Here is a 13,628-nt window from a genome sequence, read left to right on the forward strand (position 1 = left end):
ATTCTATTGGCAAAGACATGATTAAAGTGACCTTGTTTCAACCAGCCAGCAGCCTGTTGTTGATTTGTCTTGAGCTAATGGCTAGCTGCTCAATAGTTTGTATTTAACTATGTCTGAGTAGCGCATAGTGCAGAACTCTTAAATTTCATCTCAGCAGATTCCATTTGGAAACCCAATGGCAAATATGCTGGGAAGAAACAGAGATGGAGAAGTTGTTTTTGTTGTTTCTATCTTTAAATGTCTGGGAAGTACTCAACTATTGTGGTGGTCGGAGTCACTTGAGTACATAGATAAGTGCATGTGTGCAGAAACACATGTATACCTATGAAGTGTGTGTGTAAAAAATTATGAAAAAAGCATCTTAATGGCTGATGACAGTTCTTCGTGCTTTGAAGATCTCAGCTGTTTTTCCTGTAAATTGGGACCTTAATTCATCAAGCCATACTTACGGGAGTATTCCCAGTGAAGTCAAGGACAGCTTGTTTGATTTCTAGGACCAGGTCTCTAATCTTGTAACTTAAGTTTAATAACATTTTTAAGTATTCAGCTAATATTTTTTTTTTTTTTTATTTTTTTTGCAAACTGGTGTTTTCTGCCTCTAGCTGCTGTATGTCCTTTTCGTTTGTTTTCCCTGATGCTACATAGGTTGCCATGGAAACAGGAGCGGAACTGGGGAACCAGCAGCCAGCAACTGAAATTGACATGCTTCTGGCTGTTCAACCTGTTTCTGCCTCTCTTCCCATGGAAACGGATGACTTATCAGGGAAAATAGGGTAAAGATTTAAAAAACAATTTTGAAAACTTTCACTTCCCTGCTTCATGCTGTTCTGACCTTCAAAAAGCAGCTGAATGTGTGTGGTGGTTTTGGGGTTTTTTTGGTGTGGCTTTCAGCAACTGGCTGTGAATAGAGAGTTTGCAAGTGGCAGTTGACCGAAAACCTCCTATGCTCTTCAGGAATCAAAAGGCTCCTGAAATCTACATAGTACGTTAAAATCTAGGGAGAAAGTTGTGTGATATATAAAAATAGCTATTGTTTTAAAAAACATTGTGTACTTCCCATTACAGACTAAAAATTGGCATTTTAAATTAATTTGAATCACAACACATGGATTTGTTGGTTCTCATGAAGTGTTGGTAACCACATGGATGATAATTGGGCAGTGTGTAATATTATAAACTCTTCATTAGACTGCATATGAAGTCCAGTTAGAGGCAGGTTTCTTCATCCAAACTAGAGATGGCATGCCCAACAAACATGGGTCTCTGGCAAACAAGAAATAGTGGTACTAGTTTTAGCTGCATAAAAAGTTTATTAAAACAGATGACACACCAATGAAAGAATTCTTGTTAAAGCTTAATATAAGCAAATATTGGGTCAACCAGGATCTCTCTGGTCCTGGACCTCTGGGTAATCCCTAGGTCTCATTTTAACTATCTAATGGGACTGACCATTCTATTCTGTATAGGTTCTTATACCATACTGTGCCCTTCAAGATCCCGCCTCAACATACTTACCAGGGCTAGCTGATGCCACATTCGCGGCATGAAAAGAACAAACTATGACTTCCTTCTTTGCCTCTATTACCTGAACAAAGCTGTTTCTTGTCCTGGGTTTCTCTCTTGCTGTTTTGTAGAGTTGGCTCCCAAGTGCAGTTGGTCCTACTGTGGTTTCCTGACTGTTTCCTCCTCCCTGTGTTCAGCTCAGGGGTTGGCAATCTTTCAGAAGTGCTGTGCCGAGTCTTCATTTATTCACTCTAATTTAAGGTTTTGCGTGCCTGTAATGTATTTTAATGTTTTTAGAAGGTCTCTTTCTATAAGTCTATACCATATAACTAAACTATTGTTGTATGTAAAGTAAAAAAGGTTTTAAAAATATTTAAGAAGCTCATTTAAAATTAAATTAAAATGCAGAGCCCCCGGATCAGTGACCAGGACCTGGGCAGTGTGAGTGCCACTAAAAATCAGCTCACGTGCCACCTTTGGCACCCCTGCCATAGGTTGCCTATCCCTGGTTCAGCTGCTGGCTCAGTTGCTTTTTGGTTAAGCTACTCTGAAGCCTAATCATCTACATTTAAAAAACATTTTCTGGTATTGGTAAATCCGCCTAATACCGACACAACTTCTGTCAGTGCAAGAGTGTTTTTGTGGATATAATTTACGATTCCTCAAACAAATTACATTGGGAAACACACCTTTTGCTGGTATAACTGTGTCTTCATTAGGGCATTTGCCAATACAGAAACGTGTATAATGTTAAAAAAAAAAACCCACACCCTACTTGATGTTACTATACTAGCAAAAGTTTCTGGTGTCATCCTAACCTGAGTCTAGCACAAGAAACCAGACTAGCCTAGGCAATACAAGCTCCCTCACAAATGACTATAGCTTAATCTCAAACATTGAGAGGATTAGTTCTCACCTCACAGTTGATACACGTTAATTGTCCTGATTAGTTTGTCCCATAGGGTGGGTTCAAAAGGTGAATCGGTGTGCTTAAACTTCCAGATGAAGTGTACTCTGAGAAATGTATATTTCATACTATTGTACTTGTGCAGCTCTGTGAAATGCATGCATTGAGGGGTGGACTCTTCAGCTGGACACACAACTGTGGCTCTTATAACAACAGTACTAGTCCACAGTTACTTTAAACCAGTGGCTCTCAAACTTTTTTACTGGTGACCCCTTTCACAAAGCAAGCCTCTGAGTGTGACCCCCCCCCCCCCAAATTAAAAACACTTTTCTATATATTTAATACCATTATCAATGCTGGAGGCAAAGCGGGGTTTGGAGTGAAGGTTGACAGCTCGCAACCCCCCATGTAATCACCTTGCGACCCCCTGAGGGGTCCTGACCCCCCCAGTTTGAGAACCCCTGCTTAAAGTACAGATTTTTGTGAATTTACTGACTTCAGCATGTTTAATTTGTAACCATCACATTTTCATAATTATTTTGCATTGAGTCTCTGTCTGAATGTACAGATAGTTGACCTGAACTTCCTCCATTCTTTACACAATGTTATTTTTCTGATTTGGACTTGCCATGTCACTTCACTGACAAATGGTATAGATCAGTGGTTTTCAAACTTTTTTTTTTTTTTTTTTGAGGGCTGCTGGGTGGGGCCAGGAATGAGGGATTCAGAGTGTGGGAGGCAGCTCTTGGCTGGGGCAGGGGTTGGGATGCAAGAGGGTGTCAGGGCTCTGGGCTGGGGGTACAGGCTCTGGGGTGGGACTGGGGATGAGGCTTTTGGGGTGCAGGAGGGGGCTCTGGGTTTGGGGGGACTCAGGGCTGGGGCAGGGATTTGGGGCATGGGCTTATCTTGGTCAGCTCCTGGTCAGCAGTGCAGCAGGGATGCTAAGACAGGCTTTCTGTGCCGCACCCTGGAAGCCCCAGCAGCAGGTCCGGCTCCTAGGTGGAGGATGCTCTCACCCGCCGGCATCACCCCCCCAGCTCCTATTGGGCGGTTCCTGGCCAATGGGAGTGCGGAGCTGGTGTTCAGGGCAGGGGCAGTGCATGGAGCCCTGTGTTCCCCCACCTGGGAGCCGGGCCTGCTGCTGGCCACTTCTAGGGCACAGAGCAGTGTCAGAACAGGTAGGGTCTAGCCTGCCTTAGCTGGGCAGCACTGTTGATGGGACTTTTAACAGCTCGGTTGGCGGTGCTGACCTGGTGCCTTACATTCTACGGCCCAGTACTGGGTAGCGACATGCAGTTTGAAAACCACTGGTATAGATGAGCTCCATGCAGGTTATGTACAGGGAAAAGTATAACTTAAAATTTTATTAATTTACCTTTCAAAGGTAAACTATATCAGCTGAGCTCTATTTCTAAAATTAACTTATTTCCACTAAATATATATCCATTTTTCACACACATAGCTTTGCTTTTTGTGTGTGAATAATGTAAAATATTGCACACTCTTGGACATATTTGTGATTCATTTCACAATGAAGTTGGCAGACTTAAACGTTTCTTTTTGTAGATGAGGAAATGCAGAAGCATGGTAATGTTTTACAGCTGTGGGTTGAAATGGAAAAATATTTGCCTGAAGAAATTTCCTTTAACTTGGAAAGTTATTTATTATTCATAACTCTCTGCTTGTTTTTCTAAATCTAAGGCACCACTTAAAAAAACATTTTAGTAGGTTAAAAAAACAGAATATTGTAATTCTAGACTTTTTTATGATGGAAGCTGTATCTAAATGGTTATCATAGTACTTAAATGTTTTCCTTTCGCAGCAGGAGCTGATCTTTTTTTAAATTTTTTTCTTTAGGGCTATTTAAAACAAACTCAGAAAGCAGAGTTGAATCATAAAGGTAAAAAATTTAATCTATTTGCAATCCTAAAAAAGTTAGTTTGTTTAGACTTAACAATAATTAATATACTTCTGTACTTCCTTGGCACATCCTGAATTTAGGATTCTGTGTTTGCTTTGCAACACTTGAAGTCACAACCATCTGAAAACAATGCAAGGGATGCAGGAATGAAATATTGCAAGGAGAAAAGAATTCTGAACTCACAACATGGCAGGACCTTGTTCTATCTTTGTTACAAAAATGCATTTACATTTTTTAAATCTTAAAGATATATTCTTTTACTGGTGTAGGAGTTTGGGTTTTTTTTATTTTGTTATAAAGTTTTGATTTTAGAAAAGGCATCTAGCTTTAAAAAAAAACCATATCTTACATTACATAACACACCTAAAAACAAACAAACAAAAACCTGATAGAGTTGTGCTGGCAATAATTAACTAAATGAACTAATATTTGATTTCACTGGAAAATAATTCTAGTAGTTCTTCAGGAAAACAAGTTTGTTACTGAAAGGTACTGGTTATCTTGCTGTTTGTATTGTGGCTGCGCCGAGAAACCTCTGTCATGGACCAAGATCTCATTGTGATAAGCACAGCTGTGGTTTGTTTTTTTTCTTTTTTTTTAAAAGATGGTTCTTGCCCTAAATTGCTTACAGGATGCTAGAAATTAGTAATAATGAAAACTGAGGGTGGAAACATATTTGGTCAAGTCATTACATAATAATGCTGCAGCTGTTTATTACCTGTGTGCCTTCTGATGGCCATGTCATAGAGTAATATTGAAATCTGGTTTGAAGAAAGGCCCATGGTCATGATCATTTAAAAGGAGGGTTAAAAAGGACCACCTGACATATACAGGGATCTGTCTTGACTCTTGTATTGGATACTATGTGGATGGAGATGAAACAGAACTTGGATTAATAGTGTAGAACTTCACCAGAAGAAAAATCATGATACTTAATATAAAAATGTTACTTTTTTTTTAGTTGATTGGTGAAGGTACGACTATACTAGTAGATTTTTAACCTGCGGCTCGCATGTGGCCCCGTTAGCACACAGCTGTGGCCCAGTTGTGTGCTAAAAAATAAACCCAGATCCTGGCTGCCCGTCCCAGTGTCCGGCAGGGTCCTGGGTCCCAGCCCCGGCTGCCCAGCCCCGCATGTGATTGGGTCCGGGTTCCGGCTGCCCGGACCTGAGGTTCCACTCTTGGCCCCGCTCTGAGGAGGGGTCTCTGGACAGGGAGTGCTGGGCATAGGGATCTGTGGTTCTTAATCTGTGGCCGACAGTTATAAATAGGTTGAGAACCTCTGGTCTACACTTAAAATGCTGCATCGGTACAGCTGCCGCGTTTCAGTGAAGAGGCTTCTATGCCAATGGCAGAGAGTCTCTCATCAGCGTAGTTAATCCATCTCCATGAGAGGCAGCGGCTATGACGACAGGTGAAGCCTTCCTGTTGATAGTATTGTCTACATCGGGGGCTAGATCAGTACAACTGCATTGCTCAGGGATAGTTATACTGCTGTAAGTTTATAGGGTAGACCTTGCCTAAAACAAAATACACTCGAGTTGAAACAGATAGAGTACAATGATGGAGCCACTTCTATACTGAGTTGTACTCTTAAAAAAAATTTTAATTTTAAAAGTTGTCTGAAAAGACACTAGATTGCTCTTTATCTGGAAATAACGTTGATCATACACTGTTAAGGTTGCCTAGTTAACATAATTGTTCTAAAACTCAGGAAATTGAAAATGGTATTGCTTCTATAGAATAGTTAATTTCTATAGATAGTTAATAATACTATCTCTAGTATTTGTTGCCATATCTTTATTACAGGAATGCTGGGAACAGAGAATATTACATATATGAAAGTCTGTGGATCTGTCTGTCCATCTCCCACCAGTGTTTTAACACATTTTGTGCTTGCCTGTCACAACACACTCAAAATCAGGGTCATAGCATGACTTTTTTGTTTTTTGCATTTCATGACTTTTAAAAATATTTCAGCTTCAATAATGCATTTAACGTATATAAAATAGAGTAACTCCTCGCTTAACTTTGTAGTTATGTTCCTGAAAAATGTGACTTTACGTGAAATGATGTTAAGTGAATCCAATTTCCCCATAAGAATTAATGTAAATAGGGGGGTTAGGTTCCAGGGAAATTTTTTTCACCAGACAAAAAACTATATATTGTATCGATATACACACAGTATACGTTTTAAACAAACAGTTTAATACTGTTCACAGCTATGATGATTGTGAAGCTTGGTTGAGGTGGTGAAGTTAGAGAGGGTGGAAGAGGGAGGGATATTTCCCAGGGAATGCCTTGCTGCTAAATGATGAACTAGCACTGGCTGAGCCCTCAAGGATTAACACATTGTTAATGTAGCCTCTCACACAAGGCAGCATGAACAGGAGGGAGGGGAGACAGCATAGCAGACGCAGACAGACACACACCTTGTGTGTGAGAGAGAGAGAGATGCACGCTGCCCTTTTAAGTAAACTGAGCCACTCTTAAGTGCATTGTCTTTTTAAGTGGATCAGGAAGTTGAGACAGCAGCTGGTGCCCCAAGATTTCTCTGTCTCTCTCCATCCATGTCCTCTCCCTGCTCTATATGGAGAAGGGGTAAGCAGGATGCAGGGGGGAAGGGGACACTCTTACAGCCCCCTCCCCGCACAGCAAGCAGGAGTCTCTGGGAGCAGCTCCAAGACAGAGGGCAGGAGCAGCACATGGCAGTGGGGGAGGGACAGCTGATTTCAAGCCCGGAGCAGCTAGCTACAATGGGCTGCTTTTTCTGCAAGCAGTGGACAAAGCAGGCAGCTGCCAGACAACATTAGAAGGGAGCGTTGCGCAACTTTAAACGAGCATGTTCCCTAATTGATCAGAAACGTAACAACAAAACAACGTTAACCGGGACGACTTTAAGTGAGGAGTTACTGTAAAGAACATATTAGGCCTGAATTACTAGAGCTTGTGTCTAATTCTAGGCACCTGAGTAATCTCAAAGACTTCAATGAAGACTGCTCATGCTTGATTATATTGAGCTGCTGGGGCCTTAACTTTCCCAGTTCTTTCCATAAATCTAAAAAAGTCGAAAGCCCTCATTAGGGTTCTTTAAAATCTGAAAGCCACCAATACAAATAAAGTGAAACTGATCCTTGAACAGAATGACCACATAAAACCTATGCATCATGTAAGTATCGCTTAAAGCCACTATTCAACAGAGCATTTAAACCTATGCTTAAATCCTACTGAAGTCAGTTGGATTTAAGCAGTTGGTTAAAGTTAAGCACGTACTTGTGTGTGGGCTGAATTGGGGCCTGTTTCTGCTGAAGTGGAGTTTAAAGCAATGCATAAGCCTTATGTGATACCACTGCATAGAGGTGAATAAGCTAAGTAGTTTAGCCCTAACATAAGTATGTCCAATATCTTAAGCCATGATTCTGCAAAGACACACACACGAGCTTAATTTCATGTACAGGAGAAGTGCCATTGACTCCAAAGGAGCTAAGTGTGTGGAAATATTGACAGGATCAGGGCTTTACATTGGATTAGTCATATTAGTAGAAATGACTTAGGTGAAGATGGATTATCATGTTATTAATAGATTAAATGTACACTTCTGAAGGAAAATGCATACCTATAGTGCCATAGACCAGTTGTTCTCAACCAGGGGTACACATACCCGTGAGAGTACTCAGAGGTCTTCCAGGGGGTACATCAACTTATCTGGATATTTGCCTACTTTTACAACAGGCTTCATAAAAAGCCCTAGCGAAGTCAGTGCAAACTAAAATTCCATACAGACGACTTTTTTACACTGCTCTGTGTACTATACAGCATATGTGGCCAGACTATGGCTCATGAGCCACATGCAGTTCTTTTTCCATTAAAGTGCAGCTCATGGAGCCAGCCCTCCCCATTCTCCACCTACTAGACCTGTGGTGGGGGGAGCTCGGGATCTCTGCCTTGCAGTGGGGTGGTGGGGTAGGTGCTTCTGCCCAGTGAGCGGGGGACCTTGGGGCTTCAGCCCTGCGGGGCACACCTGCAGGGGCTAGGGGCTTCAGCGGGAGCGGGGCTGAAGTCTTGAGCCCTGGCAGGTATCTCCTGTGGGGGTGAAGCCCTGAGCCCTGTCAGATGTACCCCAGCTCTTGAACTTCTGAAAATTATTGTATGTGGCTCAGAGGGTCAGTAAGTTTGGCCACTCCACTCTACACTTAAGTACAATATTTTTATTCAAATTCATATATTTTGTAATTATATGGCAAAAATGAGAGTGAGAAATTTTTCAGTAAGATTGTGCTGTGACACTTTTGTATCTTTGATTTTGTAAGCACATTTTTTTTTAAGTGAGGTGAAACATGGGGTATTCAAGACAAATGAGACTCTTGAGAGAGATGCAGTAATCTGGGAAGGTTGATAGCCACTGCCATAGACAACCCTGCAGGTATGTACTTGAGATGGCTAGCCTGTGCCATTGCTGCTGCTGCCTGTGCTACAGTGGCTGTGCTACTATTTTTAGCGAGAGGAGGTTAAGCGAGAGGAGGTTCATGGAGGTCAAGTCTATTAATGTCTGTTAGCCAGGATGGGTAAGGAATGGTGTCCCTAGCCTCTGTTTGTCAGAGGGTGGAGATGGATGGCAGGAGAGAGTTCACTTGATCATTACCTGTTAGGTTCACTCTCTGTGGGGCACCTGGTATTGACCACTGTCGGTAGACAGGATACTGGGCGGGATAGACCTTTGGTTTGACCCGCTATGGCCATTCTTATGGGATGAGCTGGGAGTCACATGCCTAGCTTCCAGTGTAGGCGCGGTCTCATTGTCCATTGGAAAAATGAACTGTGCATGTGAAGCCTCAGACTTAATGACATTTTCTGTTGTGCATGTGCAATAGCCTATTTTCAGTCATTGATCACTTCAGGACTAGTCACACAATTTTGGTTTTCAAATGTGGTTACGGACCTCAGTGAAAACTACTTACGAACAGATTTCAGCCACGTTTTAATGATGTGTTGCAGGAGAAAAGATTGAGGTGTGTGTAGTTTTTGTTTTTTAAATATGGGAAAGGTGTCTCTTTACTTGCCCTCATGGAACTAAAGCAGTGTGAAGGCATTTTGTTCAGACTTTCCACAAAGATTCATCTCTGGCTAGAGTCAAAGCATGAACATTTCAACACACAAAATATTTTTTCCAGAAAGTTATCAGGTGATGAAAACGGGCAGCCACCATCACTTGATACTAAGCCAGCTGTGATTGGACTGTGTGATACTTACTGCTTTAGTCCTGGGGGAGTTCTGTGCCACTGTGCATAAATAGAATTTATGTCCCTTGTGGATTTACTTGCTTCCTCACCGAAAAATGACACTCTCGTGGGGAAGCAAAGGGAATCCACAAGAGTGGTCATGCAGTCCTCCCCAGGTTTATGTTTTGGGTGCCCAGGGCAGCCGGCAGAGAGGTAAATCACTGTGGGGCAGGAGGCAGGACTGGCGAAGGCCCGGCTGGTGGCTCCTACATTGCGCCAGGCTCAGTTGCTAGTCCCAGCTGGGCTGGGGAGGATGTGACTTCCTCTTCCATTGCACGGCACCTTCAGATTTTTCCCCCAGTGGCAGGAAGATGTGCAGACTCCCCTCGCCCTGCTTCCTGCATCCATCACTCCTCAGCTGCAGGGGGAAGGATCCCTGTGAAGGGAGCTGTACCCCCATCCACCCAAACCTTATGCATCTAGGCCCCCTTATGCCCAGACCCTCCCACTGAGCCTTACTCCCCTGCACTGAGAACCCCCATGATGAGCCCCACGCCCTCTGCACCTGAAGCACCCTGAAGCCACCCATACCCCACTGAGCCCCAGTCAGTTCCACCTGGATCCCGCCCCACTCCCCCAGCATCTGGACCCCCACTGACCCCCGCACACCCAGACTCCCCTGTCGAACTCTAGCCCCCCTGCACCCAGACCCCCCTGCTGATTCCTAACCACATTCACCTTGACCCCCTTGCAGAGTCTCATTACCATTGCACCCAGAACCCCCCAACAAGCCCCTCTGCATCGAGATTCCCCCCACACCTGGATCCTACACTGAGTTGCTCACACCCTGTGCATCGAGATTTCCCCCACATCCGGATCCCCCACTGAGCCGCCCTCACCCAGATTGCCCGTCACAGAACCATCTCAACCCACACCCAGATACGCCCACACTAAACCTCTCCACGCTTGGATCCTGCCTCACTCAACCTGCCTGCCCACACCTGGTGCACCTGGCACGGAGGGACAGGGCCCTGGAGTGTTTCTGGGGCAGGCCTGATCCTTGCACTGTGTCAGGGTTGGGTCCAGCGTCACTGCTGAGTCTGTGTCCTGGGGGAAGATGCACGGTGATCTCCCACCTCTGTGCAGCCAGTGGCCTGTGCTCCCCAGTGCCATGCTGGAACCTTCACATTTAACAAATAAAATCTACAGAATTTTAAAATATTGTGTGCAGAATGCCCTCAGGAGTAAGATATTTATACCCAGTATTCATAGTGTGCCTATTAAGGATGTGAATCAATCGCCATTAAAAATACATTGGGCATATGGAGTGGCCCTATTTTTAAAACTAAATACACAAGAGGTCATATTGCTTCTACCAGATAACATGTATTTTAAAATCTCCTTAAATATGCATTTGTCTGATGGCTGAAGCCTCCCAAATAATATTAAATACTGTTTATTCATTGTATTTTTTAAAACAGAAATTGAATGCCAGTTTTTTATTTAACACAAAACATCTCTGATGAAATTGAGAGAGAGCCAGTAAATTCATTAGTATCAGATACTCCAATCGGAATGTCGGGTTATATGCCTGAGATCATGGCATTTGGCTCTTAAGTTATGAGTATATGCTGTTTTTATTCTATTCTTTACTACTTTGACATCCCAAAACAGTACAAATGTCAGAAATCTTGTTTTTAACTGTTATCTTCCTCTCTTCTTTATTTTTTGTATTAAAACCTTTTAGTGTGTATTTTTATATAGAATAGGGGATGCAAGTATTGAATGCTCAAGATTGATCTTTAGAGCTTAAATTTTCTGTTTCCTCCTTTCCCTTCAAAATACAGTAAACTTAACTTTGATAGTTTAAAAAAAAATGTAACTGAAGCTATCTAATTGACATGTTATTAGTAAAAAGTTAATTACACATTTAGCTCTAAGTAATATATAGGTAAAGTTTCCTGTAGTGAAAATGTCGTAGAATAATTTCCAAACAATAGCGCGCGTGTGTGTGTGTGTGTATATATATCAGATGGATGTGCACAGACCTAACTAAATCACAAGTTGCCATTGCTACTGCTACTCCTCCAGGATAACATTAAAGAATAAAACGCTTGCATTGATGTGAGGAGCCAGCCTCACTTTATGAAATGAGCAAACACAGTATGTACTTTTCCAGAGATTTCATTTTAGTTTAAGACTTCAGAACAAAAATCTGTGTTTGTTCAGGAATGCCTTGTAAAACTGGTTTTGTGCATGGTTGCCATATGCACAGCTGATTGTGATTTCACTAATAAAAGTAGTTTTTAAAAATTTGAATCAGTCACTCTTAATTCAAACTAAAATCATATATTTTTAAAAGTCTTCCCTTTAACAGCCATTCATATTAATACAAGTGATTTTTTTGGCTGGATTCAATGATGCAGTGGATTTTACTTTATTCTCTTTCATCTTTTAAACTGTACACCAAATTACTGAAATTCAGACTTGTTTGACAGATTTAAACAAATCTTTACCAACTGTTGCTTTATTGTCATTTAAATCATATTATTAATAGATGCTTGCGCTAACCAACTTTTGCTATCGTTTGGAAAGGAGTCATACACCACTCTATTCCTGATTAAAACATTCATGAGATATTGAACCCTAAATTCACAGGTTTAAGAAGGGTAGCTGTATTAGTCTGTATCAGTAAAAACAATGAGGAGCCCTTGTGGCATTGTAGAGACTAACAAATTTATTTGAGCATAAGCTTTTGTGGGCTATAACCCACTTCATCAGATGCATGGAGTGGAAAATACAGTAGCAGGTATAAATACACAGCACATGAAAAGATGGGAGTTGCCTTACCAAGTGGGAGGTCAGTCTAATGAGACAATTCAATTAACAGTAGGATACCAAGGAAGGAAAAATCACTTTTGTAGTGGTAATGAGAGTGGCCCATTTCAGACAGTTGACAAGAAGGTGTGAGTAACAGTAGGGGGAAATTAATATGGGGGAAATTGGGTTTTATAGTGACCCAACCACTCCCAGTCTTTATTCAGGCCTAATTTGATGGTGTCCAGTTTGCAAATTAATTCCAGTTCTGCAGTTTCACGTTGGAGTCTGTTTTTGAGGTTTTGTTGTTGAAGAATTGCCACTTTTAGGTCTGTTAGTGAGTGACCAGGGAGACTGAAGTGTTCTACTAGTTTTTAAATATTATAATTCCTGATGTCAGATTTGTGTCCGTTTATTCTTTTGCGTAGAGACTGTCTGGTTTGGCCAATGTACATGGCAGAGGGGCATTACTGGCATGTGATGACATATGTCATATTGGCAGATGTGCAGGTGAATGAGCCCCTGATGGTGTGGCTGATGTAGTTAGGTCCTGTGATGGTGTCTCTTGATAGATATGTGGACCGATTTGCACTGGAGTTTGTTGCAGGGTTTGGTTCCTGGGTTGGTGTTCATGTTGTGTGGTGCGTAGTTGCTGGTGAATATTTGCTTCACTATTCACGAGGAGTTGCGGAATAGCAAATAAATAGTAATACTTTCTAAGATAATGAATTCCCGTATTTTTCTTCTCCAAAGTCATGTAATAACCACCTCCCTTACTCACAAGCAAATGTGGCTTTACCTTCCAGTGTAACTTAGTCTAGACAAGTCCCATGAAGCCTCAACTACTGTTTAGTCCATTTTGGTTCAAATTAGGAAGATAATGGTAACAACTTGTTCTAAAGCAGCACTTTGTATGTATCCAATATGTTTTATCCAATATGTTGTATTTAATCAATTTAAGATACGATTAGTATTTTCCCTAAGCAGTTAGTATCAAGACAACTAATATGTGCAATTTTCATTTAAACGTGGTATGCATGCTTATGTAAAATGGATATTATTTTAATAGATATATCTCTATAGGCATGTCCTCTGGGTTTAATTCACTAGTGTTTCTAAAGTGTCCTGGGGGACCTCATGTGGAAAGTGCTGTAGAAATGTAAAATACTGTGAATACAAATGTCAAGATACTATATTTGAGTAAATATGATGTTCATAATAGTGTGTATCGAAATTTTCAAAATCCATGAATTGACAAATA

The 13,628-nt window shown here is 41.6% G+C and overlaps 1 protein-coding gene across 24 annotated transcripts in view; it reads left to right on the forward strand.

Moving 5' to 3' along the window:
• BAZ2B (bromodomain adjacent to zinc finger domain 2B) overlaps positions 1-13,628 on the forward strand; it is a 264,100-nt gene that overhangs the window by 16,153 nt on the left and 234,319 nt on the right. Inside the window, exon 1 of one of the 24 annotated variants that reach the window (XM_075070186.1) lies at positions 4,273-4,310. The exons of the other annotated variants lie outside the window; for them this stretch is intronic. The gene's annotated coding sequence lies outside the window, so the exon portion shown is untranslated. Of the gene's footprint in view, positions 1-4,272; positions 4,311-13,628 lie in introns of those variants that run through there. 24 annotated transcript variants of the gene reach the window in all.

Source organism: Chelonoidis abingdonii, chromosome 10 (assembly GCF_003597395.2).
Source record: "Chelonoidis abingdonii isolate Lonesome George chromosome 10, CheloAbing_2.0, whole genome shotgun sequence".
In the NCBI taxonomy this organism is placed as follows: Eukaryota; Metazoa; Chordata; order Testudines; family Testudinidae; genus Chelonoidis; species Chelonoidis abingdonii.